Raw genomic sequence first — 19,453 nt, forward strand, 5'->3', positions numbered from 1 at the left:
TATTTGGCTCAAGATCTATCAATTTGGTTAGTTTTTTATTTTATAAAAATATATATATTATTCAATTTGTCTATTGCTTCTTAAATTTCCTATTTTGTGTATATTTTGAGTTTGTTTAATTATGTGCAACTGCTTTCTGATAAGACTACCTCTGAGGAATCACTACAGTTGCAACAAGTTTTATTTCTTCCAAGCAAGAGAAAATGAGACTCATAGCAGCAGCAGAATTGGAGTGCCGTGTCCATTATCATGGTTTTGAAATTTTTTTTCTGAATAGAAGCATACAGAATTGGAGAGGCCCCAACAGTAATAGTAAGTGGTCCTAGAAGAGGCAAAGGCAGATGAATGACATCTCAAGACATTTAAAAGCTTCATAGAACATTAGCCTTTTCTTTTCCTTTTGTTAAAACCTAATTTATTAAAATAATCTAGCAGAGTGACTGAATTTTTGTTTCTATGCATGACTTTATAGGAATTAATTTAAAAACAAAAAAGTCAGTTGAGGTGGTTGAATGAATACAAAGATCTGAAGACTTTTATTGCTGTTGCTTAGACATAATTTCCACTCTTTTTCCCTCACTTATCCATTCAAGTTTCCCAAACAGACTTAGGACACCTAGTGCACAGGGTAACTCATTTATTGGACTTTTGTAACAATTAAAATTCAATTGTTATGATTAAAATTTAGGGGAAACTGAGGCAGATAGAAATTAGTTTCTCTCTGCAAGGAGTATTATATTTTTAAGAATTTTATTAAAGATTGAGAATTTAAGAATATACAAATAAGAGAAGCATGTGCTAGGTGGAAGCCCATTTAACCTCACCTACATCATGAAAGTCTGCTTGGAAGCAGAAACAGGAAAGACCCCAGTAGCCTTTATAGCCAGGTTAAATAGAAATTTTTGACCCCGCCCAGGTGGAAATCTCAGTGAGATTAGAGGGAATTCTGGGAGCTAGCAAGGACTTCCGGGAAATGGAATCCTGGGTTCAAGTCTCCATTTTTATACTTTGCAGGGATGATCTCACCCAAGAGTCCTTTCTGTAAAGAGGCAGAGTTTGAAAAAAGGACAGAATCCACTTGAAACTTAGAATCAAAGTAAAAAGGCTTCCAGAACTGTTGATTATTCATGCTGATAATTCTTTGAAGAAAGTATTGTCCTGGGAATCACTAGAGGACAACAGGAACCTGATGACAAAACATAGTAACAGTTTAAGTTGAGAGTGACAATTCAATTCAATAAACTTTTATTAAGAACCTGCTATGTGTCTGTCACTGTGCTAAGCACCAGGAATACAAAGAAGAAGGAAAAGACAATCAAGAAGCTTATGATCTAATGGGGGAGGAACCACATGTAAACAAATACATACTAAAGGAACTCTATACAAGATAAATAGAAAATATTTAACAGAGAGAATGCATTACAATTAAAAGAATCTGGGGGAGATTTCTTGTAGGAAATATAATTTTAGTTGACATAAACTGCTGACCAAGGGGACCAGTAGTTGGAGTGGAGGAAAGAGAGATTTCCATATATAGAGGACATTTAGAAAAAAATGTCCAGAGCCAAGAGATATAGTGTCTTACTTATGGAACAGTGAGAAGGACAGTGTCAAAGGGTTAAAGAGTACATATTAGGTACTAAAATACAAGATGACTGGAAAGGTAGAAGGGGGGTGGTTATGAAGGCCATGAATGACAATATAGGATTTTGTTTTTTATTTTAGAGGCAATAGGTATCTACTGGATTTTTTTAAAATAAGAAGGTAATATAGTCAGATCTGTACTTTAGGAAAGTCACATTGGTGACTAAGTGTGGTGAGGGAAGATACTTGAGACAAGCAGACTAACCAGCAGGCTAGTATAATCTGGGAGTAAAGTAATCAAGGATTGTACTAGAGTTGGCAGTATCAGAGAAGAGAAGGAAGCCTATTTAAGAAATGTTGCAAAGATGAAATTGGTGGCAGTGACAACACATTGGCAAGACAAAATGAGGAATCCTTGAAGGACAGTGCAAAGAAGCACAAAGTCAAAGAGACCAACAATCTCTTTGAGACTGATGAGGATATATGCCAAGACAGAAGACTTGTTTTGAAGTTTGGTGAAGCAGCTGTATGGCAAATTCAAAGATTGTAATTCCCAGTGCCAGATTTCCACAACTAACTTCATTTGGTTTTCATTTGGCTCCTCTCTCCTTGAGATTGAAGGTAAAACCAGATCAGGAAATTCCTTTTCCTTTCATCTTAGACTTTTTCCCCCTTTTTTTCTTTTATAGTATGGCAATTTTCCGTAGTCTTGCATACTTATAGGACAGAAGTCACTTTAATTGGGCCTTGCTGGTGATTCAAACCTGTCATGGTTTTATTTTTATTTATAATATTATACACATTGGATTATATATATATATATATATATATATATATATATATATATATTATCCAGAATTTATTTTCTTCTCTTCTATTTGTTTTTAGTTTTCTTTTGAGAATTGATTCATATATTTCATAGCTCAGCCATGTATTCTGGGGTGATTCTAGTTTTGGTCAAGACATTCCTAAGTGGGGGGGGGGGTTGTATAATTATCCTAAAATCCAATGGTTAAGATCTTATAAGGCAATTTTAGGAAGAGAAAAATCACGAACACTCCAAATCAAGAAAGTGGATTTTCTAAAGAAGATGCCATAAGGATGCCTACAGAAATCATACTCTACATCAAGGGATCCAGAGCAAATTTTGGGATATAATGAACTGAACTGAAGGAGGTTGAACCAATAATTTATTCTGAATGTAAACTCTTAGGCCAAAGGGGAGTGCCCCCAAAGGGCTTTTTGTTAATACATCAATCATTTTTTAATTTTCTTTCTCCTTTTTCTTTTCTTTCCCTCTTATTCCCCAAATTATTGGGATTCCCTCAGGGCAAGGAGTAATATTTTATACACCTCTAGTAAGAGACTCTTTAGATGTATAGGCTATATATGTGTAATGATTCACTGGGGAGACCTGACATGTTAATCTTCCAGAAATCCCAAGTGAGGGTATTTTTAACATGGTAGTCTCTCAAAGAATCAAAAGGGTGATGTGTGAGGAAAGTTCTACCCTCCTCCCCTTTCTGGGTCACACAAGTGGCATGCATCTGTGTGAATCTACATGAGTTTGTGGGAGTTTGTGTCACCTACATTATGTACATAGGGTACATGACTCTGAGTTTGATCCAGACATGACTCTGAATTTGACCTGAAAGTAAGAGAGAGTATAAAAGGGCTGAACAAGGAAGTGTTCACTCTCTCTGTCTCTTTTGACTGACCAAGAAAGCTGATGCTGAAAGTCAGGCTGAAAAACACCCATGTGGGAGCTACATTAGGCTATTTTATTCTTCTTTATCTATTTCTCATCTTTTACAGGGATAAATATCATTTAGGAGAATCAGAGTTGGGAAAATATAATTGAATGGATTACTAAAGTAGAGAATGTTCCTCAATCGCAGGCTAAAATCACCTCTACCCTCACCCCAATTCCTAGCCAGGATCTCCCTTCATACCTACATTCCTTCAACCCACAGCCTTGAGTTCATTCCCCACTCATTCTAATCCACAATTCTGAACTCTTTCCACACTCTCTTCTTAAACTCACATATCAAATTTAGCAAAAAGGTTAGAAAGGAAAAACAATGGGACTAGGCAGGGAAAGAAGAGTAAAAGGGATGGTTAAGCTATTTTTAAGTAAATATAAGATACTTTAAATGACCCCAGTAAGAAAGGGAATATTAATTACCCTCATTTTTGGGTCAACAAAACATTGGGGACTCCTAAAAAAGCAATCTGATTTATATTTTGTCACTATCCCCTGGGGGACTCCAAAGAATAATTCCAAAGTTAAATATTACAGACCTGAAGGACAAAGTGAACTTCCTTATTGGTCAAACTGCTAGCAGTGATCTGTGAAGAGAAAGCAAGAAACCAATGATGCTTACATTCAAGACCTGCTTCACTTTTGTTTGTCACCATGACAGAGAGAAAAGGAATAGGACTTTCTTGGGTAAGGATAGGAAAATTAATCTGAGAGTTTCCCCCCAATGAAATTCTCTTCATTGTCATCTAGAGAAATTCAAGATAAGAACACAGGAATAAGTAGGACTTACCAACTTCAGACACGTCTAAAATGTTTTCTTTCCTAATTCCTCTGTCTATACAAACTTTCTCAAATTTTTTCTTGATTTCAGTGCTCAGATTTGGAGTCCGGCCTGTTGTCAGGGTGAGAGTAATAAGAGTCTCTTTAACATAAATAATGAGAGTCTCTTTAACAAATAATTTACAACTATCAAGGGGGAGATGTGACTAGGTGAGTGAGGGGTGGAGGTATATGTGGAAGGGCTTTATACACTTAAGACAATGTTGGGGATTGGAGTTGCTATGTTGCTGGGTATAAAGTACACCATTTCATACCCAGAAGAAAAAAGGAGAGAAGATCTCCTAATCACCTAGAAAATCAATAACCAAGTACTTTTAAAGCACCTACTATGCTTTATGTACAGGTATTGTGCTAAGATTTAGGGAAGAGAAAAATTAGAGAACTAACCCACAGGGTCTTAAATCTATAGAGTGAAAGGATATTACATCTTCACAGATAAGTCAATACAAAATAGTTATTTAACTAACTAACTATACACACACACACACACACACACACACACACACACACACACACACACACACACACATATATATATATAACATTTGTTAACAAAAGTAATTTTGTTGAATGGAGCATCAAAAACTAGGGGAGATGGTACTTGATCTAGAGGGGAACTAAAGGATGAAAGGAATAGAGATGGAAAAGGAGAGTATTGGCTTCCGGGAGTGGAGCCAAGATGGAGGAGTAAACCACAGGAATTCTGTATCACCACAAGAATCCTCTCTGACCAAGACTAAAATATTTCCACAAAACAAATACCGCAGTGAAAGAACCAACAAGGAGTCAGAATGAAGCAACTCTCAAGAAAAGAAAAACTCAAAAGGTAGGCAGAGATCATCTGGAAAGCTGGGATGAGAGGAAAGCAGAGCCAGAAAATGGCTGTAGCAAGGAGAGAAGAGCAAGCCAAGAGCAAGCTACATTCCCCCCTCCATCTGCTGTCCCAGGTTTTCAACTTAAGTCCAAACCAATGTTCAGATCCTGAGATCCTGCCTGGGCAAATAGTGAAACAAGCCAACCCACATCCCTTAAAATTTCAAACCTGGTTTGAGTTCAGAGTCCCAGCACAGGGTAGTCTGGGCTGAAGTGAGCTGATCCATATGGGCCCAGAGGAAAGTCAAGATTTCCAGTCTGGGCTTGGTATAAGGACATAGTACACAGTTTGGGGTGGCTGGTAGTACTAAATACTAAGTACTTATCTTTCTGCTTAAAGCTGAGAGCAAAGCTCCAAGACAGGGACATCAAGGATATGTCTGATTGGGCATCAAGACCAAAAACTTGAGCCTAAGCCTGGGGGCTAGAATTTGATCATCCCCTGATCTGATCAAGGTCAGAGTGAGATCAAAAGCTTATGCCCAAGCCTGAGGCAAGTCTTTAAGTCATCAGCACCTCACGGGTCAATTGAATCATCAGGTAGAGGAGGCTCCGTGAGCTCTCAGCCATCAGACAGAGAAAATAGGCTGAGAATAACATCAAGCAAGGATTGAAATTTAAGAAGGTACCCCAAATTCCCAGAAAATACATCCTACCAATAATTAGATAGGAAAAAATAGCAAACAACAACAAACAGCAAACAACTACTCTAAAGAATTTTTATGGTGACAAAGACCAAGGTAGAGACACAGAAGGTACAGTGAAAGCAAAGGAAACACACCCAAGGTCCAAAAGAAAAATATGTATTGGACACAAATTCTGGAAGATCTCAAAAATACTTCAAAAACCAATTAAGAGAGGCAGAGAAAAAGTGGGGAAGATAAATTAAAGTGATGCAAGAAGAAAACAAAGTGATGTAAGGAGAAATGAAAGTGATGCAACAAAAAATGAGTCAATTGAAAAAGGAAAACCAAAAACTAACAGAGGAAAATCAGGTTGTAAAAATCAGAAGTGACCATCTAGGAACTAATGACTACATGAAAAATCAAGAAACAATAGAGGAGAATCAAAAGAATGAGAAAGAAAAAACAGGAAAACATGAAATATCTTATTGAAAAAACAATTGACCTAGACAATAGATCCAGGGGAGACAATTTGAGAATTATTGGAGTACCTGAAAGCCATGATCAAGAAAAAAATCTTGGACATAATATTATAAGAAATTATCAAAGATAACTGCCCAAAGATCCTCAAACAATAAAATAAAATAGAAATTGAATTCACAGATCACCTCCAGAAAGAAATTCTCAAATAACAAATTCAACGAATGTAGTAGCTAAATTCAAAAGCCACCAAGCTAAAGAGAAAATTCTTCAAACTTCCAGAAAGAAACCATTCAAATAACATTGAGCTACAATCAGGATCACACAGGAACTATTGGCTTCTACATTAAAGAATTGAAAGGCATGGGATATGATATTTAGGAAGGTAAAAGATTTTGGAAAACTGAGTATATTCTTTTGGGAGAAAAATGGTCATTCAATAAGATAGAAGATTTCCAAGAATATCTGAGGAATAAGTCAGACCTAAACAAAAAATGTGAAATCCCAACATGAGATACAAGAGAAGCCCAAAAATGTAAATAAGAAAGAGAAAATTTAAAGGACTCGTTCAGATCAAAATGTTCATATGTGTACATGGAAAGAGGATTTTTATTATTCTAAAAAATTACTCTTGACAGTAGAGAAGATAGAAGGAATTTATTCAGAATGAGGGTGGAGAAGCAAGCTGATTATGATGATATGATGTATATGATGATATGATGTGTATGTAAATGTGATGATCTGGAATGATATATATATATATATATACATATATATATATGTATGTATACATGAGGATGATATATTAAAAATCAATTAAGGACTAAAAGAGAAGGCTATACTAAGGGAAAAAAAGGAAGGGAGAGAGAGAATGAAGAAAATTATATGACATAAAGAGGCATAAAAATTCATTATAGAGAGGGGAGGATAAGGGTGGTGATAAGCAATACTAAAACTTTACTCTCATCTTAATTGGCTCAGAGAGGGAAAAACAAGTATAGTCACTGGGGTATAGAATTCTATCTTATCCTACTCAATGGAGTATAGAATTTTATTTTACCCTACAGAGAGGTAGAAGGGAAATAAGACAAGGGAAGAGGGAGATAATTGGAGGGAGGAGAAAGTGGGGGGGGCTGACAAAATCCAAAATACTAATAAGGAGGAATAGAGAAAAAAGGAATAGAGCAGAATCTAAAGGGGATAATAAGATGAAGGGCAATACACAGGTAGAAATCATGAAGTTTAATGTGAATGGGATGAACTCACCCATAAAATGGAAGCAGATAGTAGAGTGTATTAAAAACCAGAATCTTACTATATATTGTTTATAAGAAACACATCTAAGGAAGGATGACAGACACAGATTCAAGGCAAAAGGCTGGAGCAGAATTTATTATACATCATCTAAAGTAAAAAAAAAAGCAGGAGTTGACTTCCGGTTAAGATGGCGGCTTAGAGAAAGCTAAAGTTCAGATCTCCGGAAAACCCTTCCCGACCAATCTCAAACTATAAGCTCCTAAGGTGCCGAAATTCAAAACGATCAACAGCACAGACCCTGGGAACCCTTCTCCTGGACCTGGACCCGGATCAAAAGGTACGGTTCCACTCAAAAGACAGAACCCGAGATCACTCGGACCTAAGGGGTAGGAGCTCAGAGTCCAAGGCTCCGGGAAGCCGCAGCCCGGCCCGGCTCAGAGAGCAGGGTCCTCGGAACAACAACCCTCAGGGCCTTCTATCCGAGTCCCAGTGAAAGTCACTGCCTGGAGCTCCAGCTGCAGAGAGCAGGGTCCAAACAACAACAACCCTCAGGGCAGGCAAGACAGCCTCACGGGCTGGATCCTGCTATCCAAGTCTCAGTGAAAGTCCCTGCCCTCGGAGCTTGGGGAAGCTGCAGCCCATCCCCCCGCAGGCCGACGGAACAGCATCACGGCCAGCGATTCTGAAGGCAACTTTCGGAAAGCAACCCGACCCAGAGAGCCAGGGGGAGAGTGTGGCCTCGTGGTCCGACCCTTCCATTCCAGTTCCAGTGAGGCATATTCAGTTTAACCCAGGGAAAGCTCATAGAACCAACAATCTGCCCAGGACTAAAGCCTCTGAACACCAGACAGAGATAAGAAAAGCTAATCCTCCACATTCAGAGATGGCAAACTCCACAGAAGCACAGAAGCCCCAAAATACCAAGAAAAATAAGAAGAAAGGGGCGACTTTGGACACATTCTATGGAGCCAAAATACAAAATACAGAGCAGATAGAAGAAGATATACAAGAAAATGCTCCGAAACCTTCCAAAGGAAATGGAAACTCTCCACAAACCCATGAAGAATTTGAATCAGAAATGACCAAAAAGATGGAAGCCTTCTGGGAGGAAAAGTGGGAAATAATGCAAAAGAAATTCACGCATCTACAAAACCAGTTTGACCAAACTGTAAAAGAAAACCAGGCTTTAAAGCAAGAACAAATAAAGCAAAGCCAAAACACCAAGAAATTAGAAGAGAACATAAAATATCTCACCAACAAGGTGATAGATCTGGAAAATAGAGGGAGAAGAGATAATTTAAGAATAATTGGACTCCCAGAAAAGCCAGAAATAAACACCAAACTGGACATGGTGATACAAGATATAATCAAAGAAAATTGCCCAGAGATTCTAGAACAAGGGGGCAATACAGCCACTGACAGAGCTCACAGAACACCTTCTACACTAAACCCCCAAAAGACAACTCCCAGGAATGTAATTGCCAAATTCCAAAGCTATCAAACAAAAGAAAAAATCCTACAGGAAGCCAGAAAAAGACAATTTAGATATAAAGGAATGCCAATCAGGGTCACACAAGACCTTGCAAGTTCTACTCTGAATGATCGTAAGGCATGGAACATGATCTTCAGAAAGGCAAGAGAGCTGGGTCTCCAACCAAGAATCAGCTACCCAGCAAAACTGACTATATACTTCCAAGGGAAAGTATGGGCATTCAACAAAATAGAAGACTTCCCACTTTTTGCAAAGAAAAGACCAGAGCTCTGTGGAAAGTTTGATACCGAAAATCAAAGAGCAAGGAATACCTGAAAAGGTAAATATTAAGGAAAGGGGAAAAATGTTATCTTCTTCTTTTACTCAAACTCTCTTCTATAAGGACTACATTTATATCAATCTATGTATACTAATATGTGGGGAAAATGTAATGTATAAATAGGGGGTAAAGAAAGACCAAATAGCAAGACAGTATACAATAAACCCAAAGATCCCAGCTTTTGGGACAAAAATCCACTATTTGATAAAAACTGCTGGGAAAATTGGAAGACAGTGTGGGAGAGACTAGGAATAGATCAACACCTCACACCCTACACCAAGATAAATTCAAAATGGGTGAGTGACTTAAACATAAAGAAGGAAACCATAAGTAAATTGGGTAAACACAGAACAGTATACATGTCAGACCTTTGGGAGAGGAAAGGCTTTAAAACCAAGCAAGATATAGAAAGAATCACAAAATGTAAAATAAATAATTTTGACTACATCAAACTAAAAAGCTTTTGTACAAACAAAACCAATATAACTAAAATCAGAAGGGAAACAACAAATTGGGAAAAAATCTTCATAGAAACCTCTGACAAAGGTTTAGTTACTCATATTTATAATGAGCTAAATCAATTGTACAAAAAATCAAGCCATTCTCCAATTGATAAATGGGCAAGGGAAATGGATAGGCAGTTCTCAGATAAAGAAATCAAAACCATTAACAAGCACATGAAGAAGTGTTCTAAATCTCTTATAATCAGAGAGATGCAAATCAAAACAACTCTGAGGTATCACCTCACACCTAGCAGATTGGCTAACATAACAGCAAAGGAAAGTAATGAATGCTGGAGGGGATGTGGCAAAGTAGGGACATTAATTCATTGCTGGTGGAGTTGTGAACTGATCCAACCATTCTGGAGGGCAATTTGGAACTATGCCCAAAGGGCGACAAAAGAATATCTACCCTTTGACCCAGCCATAGCACTGCTGGGTCTATACCCCAAAGAGATAATGGACACAAAGACTTGTACAAAAATATTCATAGCTGCGCTCTTTGTGGTGGCCCAAAACTGGAAAACGAGGGGATGCCCATCAATTGGGGAATGGCTGAACAAACTGTGGTATATGTTGGTGATGGAATACTATTGTGCTAAAAGGAATAATAAAGTGGAGGAGTTCCATGGAGACTGGAACAACCTCCAGGAAGTGATGCAGAGCGAGAAGAGCAGAACCAGGAGAACATTGTACACAGAGACTAATACACTGTGGTATAATCGAATGTAATGGACTTCTCCATTAGTGGCAGTGTAATGTCCCTGAACAACTTGCAGGGATCCAGGAGAAAAAAACACCATTCATAAGTAAAGGATAAACTATGGGAGTGGAAACACCGAGAAAAAGCAACTGCTAGACTACAGGGGTTGAGGGGACATGACAGAGGATAGACTCTTAATGAACACTCTAATGCAAATACTATCAACAAAGCAATGGGTTCAAATCAAGAAAACATCTAATGCCCAGTGGACTTACGCGTTGGCTATGGGGGGTGGGGGGGAGGAAAAGAAAATGATCTATGTCTTTAACGAATAATGCTTGGAAATGATCAAATAAAATATATTAAAAAAAAAAAAAGCAGGAGAAACAATCATGATGCCAGACAAAGACAAAGTAGAAATTGATCTAATTAAAAGAGATAAGGAAGGAAATTAATTTTTTTATAAAGGGTACTATAAACAATGAAGTAATATCATTTCTAAACATTTATGCACCAAATGGTACAGCATATAGATTTTAAGGAGAAATTAAAGAAACTCAAGTAGGAACTAGATAGCAAGAACATACTAGTGGAAGATCTCAACCTTCTCCTTTCAGAACTAGATAAATTGAACCAAAAAATAAATAAGAAATATGTAAGGAAGGTGAGTAAAATTTCATAAAAATTAGAACTAATAGATATCTGGAGAAAATGGAACAGGGATAAAAAATACTATGCCTTCTTCTCAGCAGTACCTAGTACATATACAAAAGATCAATCATGTACTAGGGCATAGAAATATTGCAAACAAATGCAGAAAAGCAGAAATAATACAACTTTTCCAGATCATAATGGAATAAAACATGTTCTTAACAAGGGTGTATGGAAAGACAAATTTAAAAATAACTGGAAACTATATAATCTAATTCTTCAAAACTGGTGGATCATAAAATAAATCATAGAAACAATTATGGACTTCATTAAAAAGAATGGCAAGGAAGAGACATCATATCAAATCCTATGGAATGTAGTCAAAGCAGAAGGCAGGGGAAAATTGATATCTCTGAGTGCCAATAACAACAAAATAGAGAGGGAAGAGATCAATGAATTGGGCTTGCAACTTAAAAAATTAGAAATAGAAGAAATTAAAAATCCCCAGATAGGGACTTCCAGTCAAGATGGCGGGTTAGAGAAAGCTAAAGTTCAGATCTCCAGAAACCCTTCCCTACCGAATTCAAACTATATGCTCCTAGGGCACCAAAATTCAAAAGGAACAACAGCATAGACCCCGGGAATCCTCCTCCTGGACCTGGAACAAAAGGTACGCCCCCCCCCCCAAAAGCCAGAACCCATGATCACTCAGACCTAAGGGGTAGATAGAAGGAAGGTCCCAGGACCCATCCCCCCCCCCAACCCAGAGTGCTGAGTCCAAGGCAGCAGAGGGAACTTCAGAGACTCAGGGCCGGCTATTCTGAAGGCCACTTCCTGAAAACAACCTGACTCAGTTGAGGGGGCACTCAACACAGACAGCAGGGAAACAGAGACAGGGGGAGCCTGTATCCCCCTGGCTGGATCCTTCCATCTGAGTCTCACAGAAGGTCCCTGCCTCAGGGCATACTCAGTTCAACCCAGTGAAAGTTAATAGTATCAGGAGCCCTCAGAGCTCTGGGAAGCTGCGGCCACTCCCCCCTCAGAGTGCAGGCTCTTCTGGCCAGCAAAGGCATTAAAACACCCCACGGAGAGTGCCGAAGCAGGCTCAAAGTGTGGAAGTAAGGAAATGGAGAAGTATCAGGAGGGAACTGAGGAGGGCAGTAACACAGAAACACCAGCAATTCCTGGCCTCCCTGGGAAGATGGAACATCTGAGGAGAATGGACAATTTGCCGAGGGCTAAAACCTCTGAACACCAGACAGAGGTAAGAAAAGCAAGACTTCCCCACTTAGATAGAGATGGCAAACTCTACAGAAGCACAAAAGCTTCAAAACTCCAAGAAAAATGAGAAGAAAGGGGTGACTTTGGATACATTTTATGGAGCAAAAATACAAAACACAGAGGAGATAGAAGAGGAAACACAAGCAAATGCTCCAAAACCTCCCAAAGGAAATGGAAACTCTCCACAAACCCATGAAGAATTTGAATCTGAAAGGATCAAAAAGATGGAAGCCTTCTGGGAGGAAAAGTGGGAAATAATGCAAAAGAAATTCATGCATCTACAAAACCAGTTTGACCAAACTGAAAAGGAAAACCAGGCTTTAAACGTCAGAATTAGGCAACTCGAAGACAAAGAGCAAGAATTAATAAAGCAAAGGCAAAACACCAAGAAATTAGAAGAGAACATAAAATATCTCACTGACAAGGTCATAGACTGGGAAAATTGAGGGAGAAGAGACAATTTAAGAATAATTGGACTACCAGAAAAGCCAGAAATAAAAAGCAAACTCAACATCGTAATACAAGATATAATCAAAGAAAATTGCCTAGAAATCCTAGGACAAGAGGGAAATACAGGCACTGAAAGAGTTCACAGAACACCCTCTACACTAAATTCCCAAAAGATAATTCCCAGGAATGTAATTGCCAAATTCCAAAGCTTTTAAGCAAAAGAAAACAATCTTACAAGAAGCCAGAAAAAGACAATTTAGATATAAAGGAATGCCAATCAGGGTCACACAAGACCTTGCAAGTTCCACTCTGAATGACCGTAAGGCATGGAACATGATTTTCAGAAAGGCAAGAGAGCTGGGTCTTCAACCAAGAATCAGCTACCCATCAAAACTGACTATATACTTCCAGGGGAAAGTATGGGCATTCAATAAAATAGAAGATTTCTAAGTTTTTGCAAAGAAAAGACCAGTGCTCTGTGGAAAGTTCAATATCAAAAGACAAAGAGCATGGAATACCTGAAAAGGTAAATATGAAGGAAAGGGAAAAGGAGAAAAATGTTATCTTTTTCTTTTGCTCAAACTCTCTTCTATAAGGACTACATTTATATCAATCTATGTATTTTAACAAGTGGGGAAAATGTAATGTGTAAATAGGTGGAAAAGAAAGACCAAATAGAATAATCATTCTCACACAAAGATTCACACGGGAAAGGGAGGGGAAGAAAACTCCTATAAGAAGGAGAGGAGGAGAGTTTTTACTTAAACCTTACTATCAGGGAAATCAACTCTGAGAGGGAAGAACATCCAGATCCATTGGGATCGTGAATTCTATCTTAACCAACAAGGGAAGGGAGAAGGGAAAACCAAGGGGGATAGGGGGGAGGGAACACAAAAAAGGGAGGAAGAAGAGGGGGGAGGGGGAGGGAACAAAAGGGGAGGGACTAGAAAAAGAAACATATCAAAGGAGGGGACAAGGGGGATTGATTTAAAGCAAATCACTGGTAGAGCTGAAGAAGAAAGGTTAGAATTAGGGAAGGTTATCAAAATGCCAGGGAGTCCACAAGTGACAATCATAACTTTGAACACGAATGGGATGAACTTACCCATAAAATGCAGATGAATAGCATAATGGAATAGAATCCAAAGCCCTACCATATGTTGTCTTCAAGAAACACACATGAGGAGGGTAGACACCCACAAGGTCAGAATTAAAGGATGGAGTAAGACCTTCTGGGCCTCAACTGACAGAAAGAAGGCAGGAGTGTCAATCATGATATCTGATAAAGCCAAAGCAAAAATAGACATGATCAAAAGGGATAGGGAAAGTAATTATATTTTGTTAAAAGGGCCTTTAGATAATGAGGAAATATCACTAATCAACATGTATGCACCAAATAATATAGCACCCAAATTTCTAATGGAGAAACTAGGAGAATTGAAGGAAGAAATAGAGAGTAAAACCATATTAATGGGATACTTGAACCAACCATTATCAAATTTAGATAAATCAAATCAAAAAATAAATAAGAACGAGGTAAAAGAAGTGAATGAAATCTTAGAAAAATTAGAGTTAATAGACATATGGAGAAAAATAAATAGAGACAAAAAAGAATACACCTTCTTCTCAGCACCACATGGCACAATTACAAAGATTGACCATACACTAGGTCACAGAAACATGGCACTCATATGCAGAAAAGCAGAAATAATAAATGCAGAGTTCTCAGATCACAAGGCAATAAAAATAATGATCAGTAATGGTACTTGGAAAACCAAATCAAAAAATAATTGGAAATTAAACAGTATGATACTCCAAAATCATTTAGTTAGAGAAGAAATCATAGAAACAATTAATAATTTCATCGAGGAAAATGACAATGGCGAGAAAACCTTTTAAACATTTTGGGTTTCAGCCAAAGCAGTAATCAGAGGTAAATTCATATCCCTGAGTGCATATATTAACAAACAAGGGAGAGCAGAGATCAATCAATTGGAAATGCAAATAAAAAAACTCAAAAGCGATCAAATTAAAAACCCCCAAGCAGAAAAGCAAAGTAGAGATCCTAAAAATGAAGGGAGAAATTAATAAAATTAAAAGTGATAGAACTATTGATTTAATAAATAAGACAAGAAGCTGGTACTTTGAAAAAACAAACAAAACAAACAAAGTACTGGTCAATTGAATTAAAAAAAGGAAAAAGAAAAGCAAATTAACAGCATCAAAGATGAAAAGGGGGACATCACCTTCGATGAAGAGGAAATTAAGGCAATCATTAAAAATTACTTTGCCCAATTATATGGCAATAAATAAACTAATTTAGGTGATATGGATGAATATATACAAAAATACAAACTGTCTAGACTAACAGAAGAAGAAATAGAAGCTTAAATAATCCTATATCAAAAAATGAAATCCAACAAGCCATCAAAGTACTTCCTAAGAAAAAATCCCCAGGGCCTGATGGATTCACCAGTGAATTCTATCAAACATTCAGAGAACAGTTAACCCCAATACTATAAAAACTATTTGACATAATAAGCAAAGAGGGAGTTCTGCCAAACTCCTTTTATGACACAAACATGGTACTGATTCTAAAACCAGGCAGGTCAAAAACAGAGAAAGAAAACTATAGACAGATCTCCCTAATGAATATAGATGCAAAAATCTTAAATAGGATACTAGCAAAAAGACTCCAGCAAGTGATCAGAAGGGTCATACACCATGATCAAGTAGGATTTATACCAGGGATGCAGGGATCGTTCAATATTAGGAAAACTATCCACATAATTGACCATATCAACAAACAAACCAACAAGAACCACATGATTATCTCAATAGATATAGAAAAAGCCTTTGATAAAATACAACAACCATTCATATTAAAAACACTAGAAAGCAGAACTCCCGGGTAATCATGGCTGCAATCTAGACACCACACGCTTCCTTTCCCCGGCATGGAACCAAATAGACTACATAAAAGGAGCATAAAAATCACCTTTGGAGGAACAAAAGGACTTCCCAGTACTCCTCAGTACCCCACAGAGGTGAAGGTATGGGGGTTTGAGCATTTCCACACTATAATAAGAAGGAGGAAAAGCTTGCACAGAAACATGAACTGAGCCACCCATCCACTCCCCCCACCTCCCCCACCAAACCAGTGTGAGCTAAAAAAGTGCTCACTGGGACATCAAGTGAGTGGGGGACATCTTTGTCTGGGGGGGGCACTCCAGGGTCCTTGGGATCTGGGGAATGCCAGGAAAAAACATCTCAGGGCTCTTTCACAGGAGAATCCTGTGCTGAGCACAGGGTGCCCAGGGAGCTGTATTCGGGGAGGTTGTGCTGAGCATCTGGGCAGAGCTAAACCCCAGGGGTGGACCACTCGCTGATTATCTGGGCAGAGCTGAACACCTGGGCAGTTTGGTTGTGATCAGGGGCCCAGTGCTCTAAGAAACCTCGGAGGCTGGGAAGAACTAGTATGAGGCAACCTAAATTCACAGAAAACCTGCCCATATCACCCAGACCCCAGTCCAAAAAGGAAAGGGAAATAAAACCACCAAAGGGATGGCTCACATGGCCCAAAATCAAGCCTCCAGTAAAAAAGGGAAAAAGGCGACTATTGAAAACTTTTATGGTGGAAGTACCCAAGGAAAAGAAGAAAATGAGGATGAAATCCAAAAAAAATCAGAACATGCCTCCCAAAATGGAAACTATCAACAAGCTCTGGAAGATCTCAAACTGGAACTTACCCAAAAGATGGAAACCTGGGAAGAAAAATGGGAGAAAGAGATCAGCAATCTGACAGATAAGACTGCTCAATTGGAAAAAGAGCTTGAAGCATCCAATAGAAGGGCAGACAAAGCTGAAAAGCAAAACCAGTCCCTAACAACCAGAATTAAGCAACTCGAAGAAAGTGAGTTCATAAAACAGCAATAAAGCAAAGCCAAAAAATTAATGAATTAGAAGAAAATATAAAATATCTCACTGAAAAGATCACAGACTTGGAAAACAGAGGAAGAAGAGACAACCTCCGAATTATCGGTCTCCCAGAAAAACCATAGATGAACAATAAACTTGATGTTATTTTACAGGAGATTATAAAAGAAAATTGCCCACACGTTCTGGAACAAGGGGGCAAAATAGAAATAGAAAGGTTTCATAGAACACCCTCTATACTAAATCCCCCAAAGCAACCCCTAGGAATGTAATTGCCAAATTCAAAAGCTTCCAAGAAAATGAGAAAATCCTACAAGAAGCCAAGAAAAGGAGCTTCTGATATAGGGGGGCCCCCATAAGGATCACATAGGACTTAGCAGCAAACACACTAAGAGACCGCAAAGCATGGAACACGATATTTAGAAAGGCAAGAGAGCTTAGTCTCCAACCAAGAATCAACTACCCAGAAAAACTGACTATATGCTTCCAGTGGAAAGTATGGGCATTCAACAAAATAGAAGATTTCTAAGCATTTGCTAAGAAAAGACCAGAACTTAGTGGAAAATTTGATATCCAAGCACAGAAAGCAAGAGAAACATGAAAAGGTAAATATGAAAGTAATGGAAAAGGAGATAAATCTTATCTTTTTCTTTAAGTCAAACTCTCTTCTAAAAGGACTACATTTACATCAAATTATATATATTAATATGTGGGGAAAATGTTTTGTGTAACTTTCAAAAATTGTATGCATCATAAGAATAGTTAGAAGAAACATGCATAGGGAAAAATTGGGGCATTAAGAAGATTTGGGGAAAGTGGGGGAAAAGAAAGGAAAAGGAAGGGGGGAACCTTCGATAACACTAAGATTTACTTCAAGAAATAGGGTGGGACTTAATAGAATAATCTTTCCCATATAAAGATACACATGGGAAGGGGAGGGAAAGAACTCTCATATGAGAAGGAGAGGAAGAGAGCGTGAAGTAAAATTTCTTAAACCTTACTCTCAGTGAAATCAAATCTGAGAGGGAAGTACATCTAGATCCAGTGGGATCCTGAATTCTATATTATCCAACAGGGCAAGAAAGAAAGGAATATTAAGGAGGGGGAGTGGTAAGGGAGTATAAAAAGAGAAGGAAGGAGAGGGGGGAGGGGAAGGGAAAATAAAAAGGGAGAGGCTAAAAAGGGAAGCATATCAAGGGAGGGGACTAGGGGTACTGACCTAAAGTAAATCACTGGTTCAAAAGGAGATAGCTAAAGAAGAAAGGTCAGAACTAGGGGAAGATATCAAAATGCCAGTGAATACACAAATGACAATCATAACTTTGACTGTGAATGGAATGAACTCACCCATAAAACATAGACAAATAGCAGACTGGATTAGAACCCCAAACCCTACCATTTGTCGTCTTCAAGAAACACATATGAGGTGGGTTGACACTCACAAGGTTAGAATTAAAGGTTGGAGTAAGACCTTTTGAGCCTCAACTCATAGAAATAAGGCAGTAGTTGCAATCATGATATCTGATAATGCCAAAGCAAAAATAGACATGATCAAAAGGGATAGGGAAGCTAAATATATTCTGTTAAAAGGGAGTATAGACAATGAAGAAATGTCACTAATCAACATGTATGCACCAAATGCTATAGCATCCAAATTTTCAATACAGAAACTAGAAGAATTGAAGGAAGAAATAGACAGTAAAATCATATTAGTGGGAGACTTCAACCAACCACTATCAAATTTAGATAAATCAAACCAAAAAATAAACAAGAAAGAGGTAAAAGTGGTGAATGAAATCTTAGAAAAATTAGAGTTAATAGACATATGGAGAAAAATAAATAGGGACAAAAAGGAATACACCTTCTTTTCAGCACCACATGGCACAGTCACAAAAATTTATCATACACTAGTTCACAGAAACATGGCAATCAAATGCAGAAAAGCAGAAATAATAAATGCCGCCTGTTCAGATCACAAGGCAATAAAAATATTGATAGGTAAGGGTACATGGAGAGCTAAATCAAAAATTAATTGGAAATTAAATAATATGATACTCCAGAATTGGTTAGAGAAGAAATCATAAAAACAATTAATAATTTCATTGAGGAAAATGAGAAAGGTGAGACATCTTTTCAAACCCTATGGGGATGCAGCCAAGGCAGTACTTAGAGGAAAATTCATTTCCCTGAGTACATATATTAACAAATTAGGGAGGACAGAGATCAAGGAATTGGAAATGCAAATCAAAAAACTTGAGAACGAACAAATTAAAACCCCCCAGAAAAAACCAAACTAGAGATCCTAAAAATTAAGGGAGAAATTAATAAAATCGAAGGTGACTGACTATTGACCTAATAAACAAGACTAGAAGCTGGTACTTTGAAAAAACAGACAAAATAGACAAAGTACTGGTCAAGCTAATTAAAAAAAGGAAAGAAGAAAGGCAATTTAACAGCATCCAGGATGAAAAGGGGATCTCACCTCCAATGAAGAGGAAATTAAGGCAATCATTAAAAACTACTGTGCCCAACAATATGGCAATAAATATACCAACCTAGGTGATATGGAGGTGTATTTACAAAAATATAAATTGCCTAGACTAACAGAAGAAGAAATAGATTTCATAAATAATCCCATATAAGGAAAAGAAATCCAACAGGCCATCAAAGAACTTCCTAAGAAAAAATCCCCAGGGCCTGAT

At 37.8% G+C, this 19,453-nt stretch overlaps 1 long non-coding RNA gene across 1 annotated transcript in view; it reads right to left on the reverse strand.

Annotated features, from left to right (window-relative positions):
* Nucleotides 1-314: 314 nt before the first annotated feature.
* Nucleotides 315-19,453, reverse strand: part of LOC103096122 (uncharacterized) — a 52,933-nt gene continuing 33,794 nt past the window's right edge. Inside the window, exons 5-7 of the long non-coding RNA XR_008915373.1 lie at nt 4,137-4,238; nt 3,886-3,933; nt 315-1,186 (exon numbers count right to left, since the gene is read on the reverse strand). This is a non-coding gene — a long non-coding RNA (uncharacterized LOC103096122). The remainder of the gene's footprint in view (nt 1,187-3,885; nt 3,934-4,136; nt 4,239-19,453) is intronic.

This window comes from Monodelphis domestica, chromosome 1 (genome assembly GCF_027887165.1).
Source record: "Monodelphis domestica isolate mMonDom1 chromosome 1, mMonDom1.pri, whole genome shotgun sequence".
NCBI lineage: Eukaryota > Metazoa > Chordata > Mammalia > Didelphimorphia > Didelphidae > Monodelphis > Monodelphis domestica.